The 8,728-nt window shown below is 32.3% G+C and overlaps 1 pseudogene; it reads right to left on the bottom strand.

Moving 5' to 3' along the window:
* Nucleotides 1–1,947: 1,947 nt before the first annotated feature.
* Nucleotides 1,948–2,077, bottom strand: LOC148131389 (U4 spliceosomal RNA; annotated as a pseudogene).
* Nucleotides 2,078–8,728: the final 6,651 nt, after the last annotated feature.

Genomic DNA, 8,728 nt, shown 5'->3' with positions numbered 1-8,728 from the left:
TACAGATTCAGATGTAGCTATTATCATGACAAAGAAGGACTGTAGAATTTAAAAATCTAGATACTGTACGTATTAAAGGTCACTTGTGAGGTTCAAATGCTGCATCTTTTCTTCAATGTTTATTCATGTTTCTTCTTTGTAGAAATATAAAGTACTTTACTTCCTTAAACAGTCTTTGGAAAGTGAGCTTGTCTATATTCAGAGTCTTTATTTCCAGTCTTGCTAGATTTAGCTCTAACAGCTATTCCTCAGGTGAATTGCTGTGGAAAAGGTTCCTGGAGAGGCAGACGGTTTATTGCCACAGGGTTCAGACTGTAAATCAAGTAATAGGTAATGAGAAGAACTAGAAGCAAAGATTTATGCACAAATATAAATATACTTCAGAGTTATCAAATGACTGCACAAAATTTTTAAAATTGATTGCTAGTTGGCTATCAAATCAGTTCTTGTGACCTTAGCATGTTGTAAAGCAAGCAGAAAAGGTTTCACACAGAAACACAATGCAGATCTCCTGGCTGTACATATTTTAGAAGGAATCACATATGCATGGTCACACTGAAAATGGGCCTTTTTGGGAGGCAGTGAGGCATGTAACAGCCATGGGCTAGTGATGCATGAAGGTTGGGCTTTCAGTATATCACACAGGATTCTTGGAATGCGTCCAATTCAACTGCTTCGAATGCTGACCAGCTGGGATAAGAGTATAATAACTGCAGAAAAATATTTTTTTCCCAGGCAGGAAATAGAATTAGAGGTATCACAACGAAGAGGCCATATTTGGTCAATATAACTTACAATTAAGAGTTCACTCACTCTAGTGCTAGAAGAAGAAATATCCTTAAAATACTGAGTTGAAGATTCCACAAAGTATGTGAGAACAGGAGGAAGAAAAGATATTATTATTACATATTTGGGGTATCTAGGAATGACCTGAATTTCCAAACACAAAGAAATTATATTGCCCTTATCTAAACTTTTCCTTTACCTTGAAATTCCTCAAATTGTTCCTCAGATAATTGCCAACAAATTAATTTTAGCATAAGAGAAGCCTGGGGCTAAATCTATCATCTCCCTCAATAGAAATTGCATTAATGTTACTTATAAACATTTTTTGCTTATTTTGCCATATCTGGCATGCTTCACACAAGCAAGAATCTTCACATCCATTTTGAAATTTCATATTAATTTCACTGCTCTTTCCTAGACAATAGTTGGGAGAACTGAGATGGATCTAGCCTAACACTTTCATGGGGAATCAGATTCAATGGAAGTCCACTTCTCCTTAGCATTTACCACATCTTAAATATGTAGAACTTACAAAAGTAACAAAAATATAATATTTCAATATAAATTCTTCCCTCACCTTTTTAACTTTTGAAAATTAACTGTTTTGCATATAATTATAAAATTGTTTATTTTTTCTAGTGATGGTTAGATTAAGATTCAGTAGACCCACTGGAGCCCAGATAATATGGGTTTACACACTACACTTCGTTTGTGAAAAGATTTTGTTGAAACAGAATATATTGAACTAAATTCCATACATAAATATTTGGTCAAGTGTACGCCGAAGTACTTAATACTGTAGACTACAATAGATTGTCGCATTCTTCTAACATCCACCATATGTTGCTTTTATTGAAAATATAATTATTCAGATACTCTGGGCATTTGCATCTATATTAATATATTCTCCAGTTGGCACTAGTCTCAAGGTCTGTCAGTTTATTGGCTTTCTTGGTCATTGTTGGTCTTGCCTTTTTAAAAAAATTTCTCTGATTTAGCCTCATCCTACAAGAAAACCAAGAAAATAGATGGATCTAATTTAATATTGGCTTTTATTCAAATTGCATTCTTAAAGGGATGCCAAATCCAGGCAAAATGTCATAGATTGTTACACTGAACAATGGAATTACATTTTAGTCATTTACAGTGTTTAGAAAATCCCCACCTTGTTTGTTGTCATGGATTTTGTAGATATAACATCTTATCCCATCTTCCAGTTCAGATTTACAATAAGCAATAATCATGCCTTGAATTAACCTCATTGGCTATGATAGTGCTACTGTGCAAAACTGTGCTAGTCTATAAGATTATTTGAAAGAAGCTAACATCATGCAATGTTTCTTTTATATTTCTTTGAATAGTAGTTTACATAATAAAGAACTAAGCAAAGAGCATACAATGTTATAAGGAATAATACGAAAACCAATATGGATAAATAAAAAGGAGAAGGCACCAGCAACAGATAAGTCTGAAAATTATTCATAATTAGAAGTATCATAAGAATTGACAGTTACACGGTTGCTATTAACATAATTAATATAATATGCCCCAAAGTAATAACAATGTGATTCTTGCCTCTGAAAGTTTCTTATTCTGTCAGTATATTTTTTAAATAAAGCAATTGAAAAAGTTTTTTAAATTCAAAAATCAATTGTTAAACTTTCAAGAAATTTCCAATGTTATGCAACATTTCAACATTTTGCAGCAAAAAGTACATAGAAAATCAGTGCCTTATTTTTAAGAGAAGCATTGATCATGCGCATAAATGCAAGAGGTCCAATTCTGGAAAATATCTGATGCTACCATATACATTTTGCTAAAATGCCTACTTCCCGGGCCTATTCTTTAAAGAGCAAGGCTGGTGAATGTTGTCCTGCTGGCTGGTGATGGTTTGTGAGAAGGAAATGGAGCCATGGGAATAAACTGCTTTGGGACATAATAAGACTTATCAGATAATGCCAGGAAAATTGCACTGGCATACATTTTTGCTGCCTCAAAGACTTAAAATATGCATTGTAATGAGGTTGTAAGAGATGGCCACAATGTCCAAATAAAGAGCTGTAAAGATGCTTTTTATTTACTTCCAAAATGTGTGCTTGTTTCATATAAATATCTGTAACATGACACAGCAGATTAAAAAAATTCCTTTATTATATTTAGGGAAATGTAATGTTTAAGTAAATGGATGAATAACACATACATATACACACAAAACACACACACAAACATATTTATTTGATAGCTGAGGTGTTTTCCATCAGGACTGTGGTCCAATGTGACCTGCCGAGGTGACGAGGCGGCATGATTTGCCTTGACAAGTCTCTGAGCGTTTCCGCTTAGTCTCCTCAGAGCCACGTCTAGCACTTGCAAAAGCTGGAGGAGGCTTCTACTCCGAGGATTCTTCTGTGCAATGGAGCCTCTTCTGGTTACTGATCAAGCTAACAGAGACAAGTGGAGCAGACAAAGCAAAGCAGACTGACCACTTCGCCTCACTTTATTGTCAGGTGGCTGCTTTGCTTTTGTAGAGCAGCTTCAAGGAGGTCTTTGTCTGAACCTTTCAAAGCAAACGTTCTTTAGAGAACATATGAAATCATTCATTCATTTATCGCTTTGATGAATATTTTGATTTCCTATTCACTTGATGGGATAATACGGTTCTTTAAAAAAAAAAAAAAGCAAAGAGAAGTGAATGGGCGTTAGTTTGAATGGGGATTAACATCACAAAGTACTACCTACAACCCGAATATGTTAATAGGCTTATTTAAAAAAAACACCACATTTTTTTATTTTTTAGACAAACATACACAAACACAACATAAAAACATCAAGCCATCTTCCACTTACATATATGCGGTGTGTCGGTTGGTTACAAATTGTTTTGTGCATCCACTCCATAGTCCTCACTTACAATTACTTGTATATATTCTCATATTATCAATCAAATATTCCTAAATACATTATTATCATTGTTACTCAATCATTTGACTATACTATTATTCATTCATATGCGAGATATTCCATATTTTTAAATTTTGATTTATCTTATAGTAATTCATATTATCATCCTAAATCCATCCCATAATTATAATATCTTATAGTAATTCATATTATCATCCTAAATCCATCCCATAATTATAATATGATAATACATCTTTATATATTCTATATAGTTCTATTCTAAAGTTCTACATATTTCATTACCATATTTTATTTTCTAACCTTTGATAAAACAAATCCCAAATCTTATAAAATTGTTTATCTTCTTGTTCTCTAATTTCAAATGTCAATCTACTCATTTCAGCACATTCCAATATTTTCTTAATGGTTTCCTCCTGCGATGGTATTTTCTCATTTTTCCAATTTTTAGCAAATACAATCCTAGCCGCTGTTAATACACTTACAATCAAATATTTCAATTCCCTACTGTATATTTCAGGTAAAATTTCCAATAAAAATATCTCAGGTTTCAAGTCTATGTGTTTTTTTGTCATTTTTTCCAACCATGTGTGGATTTTAGTCCAATATCTTTTAGCATCCGCGCACGTCCACCACATATGGTAATATGAACCAGGTGTCTGACAATGATGACATTTCCAACATTTTTCAGATTTGTTCTTGAACATTCTTGCTATTCTTGTTGGGGGTAAGTGCCACCTGTAAAACATCTTATACAAGTTTTCTTTATATGCTGTTGACATTGTCATTTTATAATTTTGAGACCACAATTTTTGCCATTTCTCTAAGTCAATCCCATATCCAAAATTGTTCCCCCAAGCAATCATTGTTTCTTTAACTTGTTCTTCTTCTAGCTTAATTTCTAATAAATATCCATACAGTTTTTTAATCACCTTATCATCAGTACCTGTCAAAATTTTATCTAAATCAGTCAGTTTATCATAAAAACCTTCTGTTTTGGAATCTTTATCATATCTAGAGTGTATTTGCGCATATGAAAACCAATTCATCTTTATACCTTGTTCTTCTAGTTTTTGAATAGATTTAAGTTCACCCTTTTCATTCAATATTTCACCATATCTAACTGTTTGTTCCTTTTTATATGTTATAGGATAAGAAAATGCTTCAATAGTCGATAGCCAGACTGGAATTTTCAAATAACATTGCCTTTTAGTCTTCTCCCAGTTTAACAACAAAGTCTCACGTAGATAATGTATTCTAAAATACCCCTGTGCTTTAGTTCTCTTGTACCATAAGAAGGCGTGCCAACCCAGCAACAAATCATGTCCTTCTAATGTCAACAATCTAGTATTTCTTAGTGTTATCCATTCCTTAACTGACATCAGATTTGTAGCTTGATAGTATAACTCCCAATTAGGCAGGCCAAATTCTCCTCTTATTCTAGCTTCTTGCAACAGTTTTAATTTTATTCTTGCTTTCTTTCCCTGCCATATATACTTCAGCACTATTTTATTTAAATCTTCAAAGTAGTCTTTCCCTAACCTAATTGGAATTGTTTGAAACAGATATAAAATTCTAGGTAATATATTCATCTTAATTGTTGATATTCTCTCTATTAATGATAACTGTAAATTTTTTCATTTCGCCAAGTCTGTCACAATCTGTTGTTTGAGTTTAATATAGTTATTCTCTTTAAGTGTGCTACACCTTGCTTTCAAATGTATCCCCAAGTACTTAACCTTATTTGTGACCTGGATTTTTAAAACATCCGCCAATTCTTCCTTTTGTCTTAATAACATTCTTTGTGTACTGTAGCATTTGTTTTTGAAATAGATAATTGGAATGTTACAAGATTCAATATTTAGATTTATTATTTAATTATGTATTTAATCATTTTGGATTTATCATTTTTTCTTCTTTTTAAAAGTTAGTAGGTAGAATGTACTAAGCAGAATCAGATTGGGTACTAGGCGTTATTTTAAATGTTAATTTAGGGGGACGATAGAAAGGCATCATACTCTGATTAGTGATTCCAGGAGAAATTCTTTTTTTTTTTACTATAGGGAATGAGATAAATGGATAATTTGGGAATGGACAAAAGATACAAGCACAATGACTTAAATTAAAATGAATTAAATAAAATAGAATTAAGAAGAGTGAAAAGCGGGGAGAAGCTATATAGAAGATATAGAATGGTAAATAAGATAGGTAATGGTATATAAGATGAGCATGAATTTAATTGAAGTCCATATAGAGAGAGGTAATCTGGGGCCAAGTTACTTTCTTAAAAGAAGTTTTATGTTTTTGTGTTTTGTGTGTTTATGTCTGTGTGAGAATTAATAAAACCTTGGAGGAATGTTGGATGAGAATAATGGTAACCAAGTCAGAGAGGAATGAAGATGATAACTATAAATTGGATAAATATAGGAAAAAATAATAATAATAATGAAATTGAATAAGAGTAAAGAGAAATAATGAGAAATTTGCTAAGAGATATTTATATGTTCATATGGAAATGGTGTAAAATAGAATTATGTTGTATAAAATAATGTTTTATTCGACTTGTAAAATTTATAATGGAAAGAGGTTTTATGTATTCAATGGTTAATGATGGTTTGTTTGTCTTTAAAATTAATAAAATTTGTTTCAAAAAAAATAAATAACATTCTTTGTCAAAATCTTCATTTTATCTTTATTTATTTTTAAACCAGCTACTTTTCCACATGCCTCTATCTTTTCTATCAGTTTAAATGCTGTTTCTAATGGATCTTCTAAAATGAAAACCAGGTCATCTGCAAATGCTTGCAATTTAAATTCTTCCTTTTTAATTTTCATCCCTTTTATGTCTTTTTCTTCTCTACTGTTTCTATTTAACACTTCCAAAGTTAACACAAACAACAGAGGTGACAATGGGCAGCCTTGTCTTGTCCCTTTTCTTATATCAATGGAATCCATCAATTCTCCCTCTGTCATTACCTTTACTGTTTGTTTATGATATATAGCTTCTATGGCATGAATAAATTTCTTATCAAAGCCCATCTGCTCCAACTGTAATACATGAATCGCCAGTTCACATTATCAAAGGCCTTCTGTGCATCTAAAAAACATCAAAGCCATTTGTTTTTCGGGATGCGCCTCATAATATTCCAAAGTATCTAAAATTATTTTCATATTGTCTTTAATTTGTCTCTTTGGCAGAAACCCATTTTGGGGATGAATAAAGTTGTTCAAATATCTTTTAAGTCTTTCTGCCAATATTGAAGTAAAGATTTTATAGTCTGAGTTTAACAGGGAAATAGGTCTATAGTTCTTAATTTGTTGTGGGTCAGCGTCCTCCTTTGGGACAAGTGTAATATTTGCTTCTGACCATGATTTGGGTATCCTCTTCTTTGACATAACTTCATTCATAACTTCTAGCAATGGAAGATTCAACGATTCTTGTAGTGTCTTATAGAATTCCACTGGAAGTCCATCTGGACCTGGTGCCTTTCCATTGTTTTGCTTCTTAAGTGCTTTGGTTAACTCCATCATTGTTATGTTACTTTCTAACATTATTTCGGTCTCTTTAGATATCTGGGGTAGATTAGCATTCTGCAGGTATTGTTTAACTCTTTCATCGTCTATATTCTCTTATTCATACAGTTTCCCATAGTATATTTTTTTTCCTCTCTTTACTTTCATAACAAGCTTGGCCTTGATCATCTATTAATTGCAATATTTTCCTTGATTCTCTCTCCTTTCTCAATTTATATGCTAACCATCTACCTGGTTTATTTGCTTCTTCGAAATAGTTCTGCTTTGCACCTCTGATTTTCTGTGCTAATTCTTCTTTTTCTATTAATCCCATTTTATGTTTAATTGTATCCATTTTTAACTTAATGTCCTTTTTCTGTGGCAATTTCTGTAACTCTTTTTCAAGTATTTTATACTCATCCACTAATGTCTTAGAGGCTTGTCTTTTTATAATATTTCTTTTCCTTGTATAGTCTATTATCAAGCCTCTAGCACAAGCCTTCGTTGTATCCCATAAATTCTGCATTGATGTATCTTTTTTTAAATTTTCTTTGAAGAAAAAAGCCAATTCTTTCTCCATTTTCTGTATAAAGTCTTTTGCTTTTAATGTAGTATTATTTAAAGTCCATCTGGATCTTCTTCTTTGTCCTTTCCATTTAATTGTCATTGGATTATGATCTGCCCAAGTACTTGTTTCTATGTCAATTTTTTGTAGATTAGCGATCAATTCTGTTGACATCCATATCATGTCTATTCTAGACCATGATGAGTGTCTGTTTGAATAAAAGTGTATTGTTTGCTCTTAGCGTTTCTTTCTCTCCATGCATCTTTTAAATTTATTTTATCTATCATTTTAAAAAATAGGCTTATTTTAAAGGGCTGGATGTAAACATTTTTATTGTTTGGCTTTTGTATTTGAATCTTTGATGATTTTAAAAACTAAGCAAGGTCAGGATTGGTTGTTGCTTTTATGAGGGATCATCAGTTACAGGTTTGCTGCAGACTAGAATGGGAAGCTGTGTGTGTGTGTGTGTGTGTGTGTGTGTGTGTGTGTTTAAAAAAAAAGGAAAATGGCAATGACAAACCACTTACATAGTGCTGCCAAGAAAATTGCATGGAGGCTCTCATCAGAAGGTGAGCTTTGTTTCAATTTGTCTTTACTCTTTTTTAAATTTCATTGCAGTTATAATGTTGTGCTAGGTGTGCACTGTCCTTGCATGTCACGTATCACATGCAAATAATGAAATAGTGACAAATGTTAGTATTCAAACATCAATGGAGAATTATGTGGACAGGACCATGAAGTCCCTAGGAATCAAATGCAATTCAATGGAGATTTTACCTTAGTAGGGTTATCACAGGTTCTTTTGTAAGCTATACCCAAGTAGATTGACCCAAACTCAAGAATGACACAGTAGCATTGGACCCTGGACAGATGGTTTCTTTATATCATTAGGGAGATGTTTTATTTTGTAAAAACAAACATACAAAAGAAATATTTGAGTGTTTCCTA

The sequence above is a fragment of the Notechis scutatus genome, chromosome 3 (assembly GCF_049901735.1).
Source record: "Notechis scutatus isolate UNSWTSFEM ecotype Mainland chromosome 3, rNotScu1.2, whole genome shotgun sequence".
Taxonomy (NCBI): Eukaryota; Metazoa; Chordata; class Lepidosauria; order Squamata; family Elapidae; genus Notechis; species Notechis scutatus.
The sequence above is the reverse complement of the archived record's forward strand: the minus strand, read 5'-3'. Positions and strand labels throughout refer to the sequence as shown.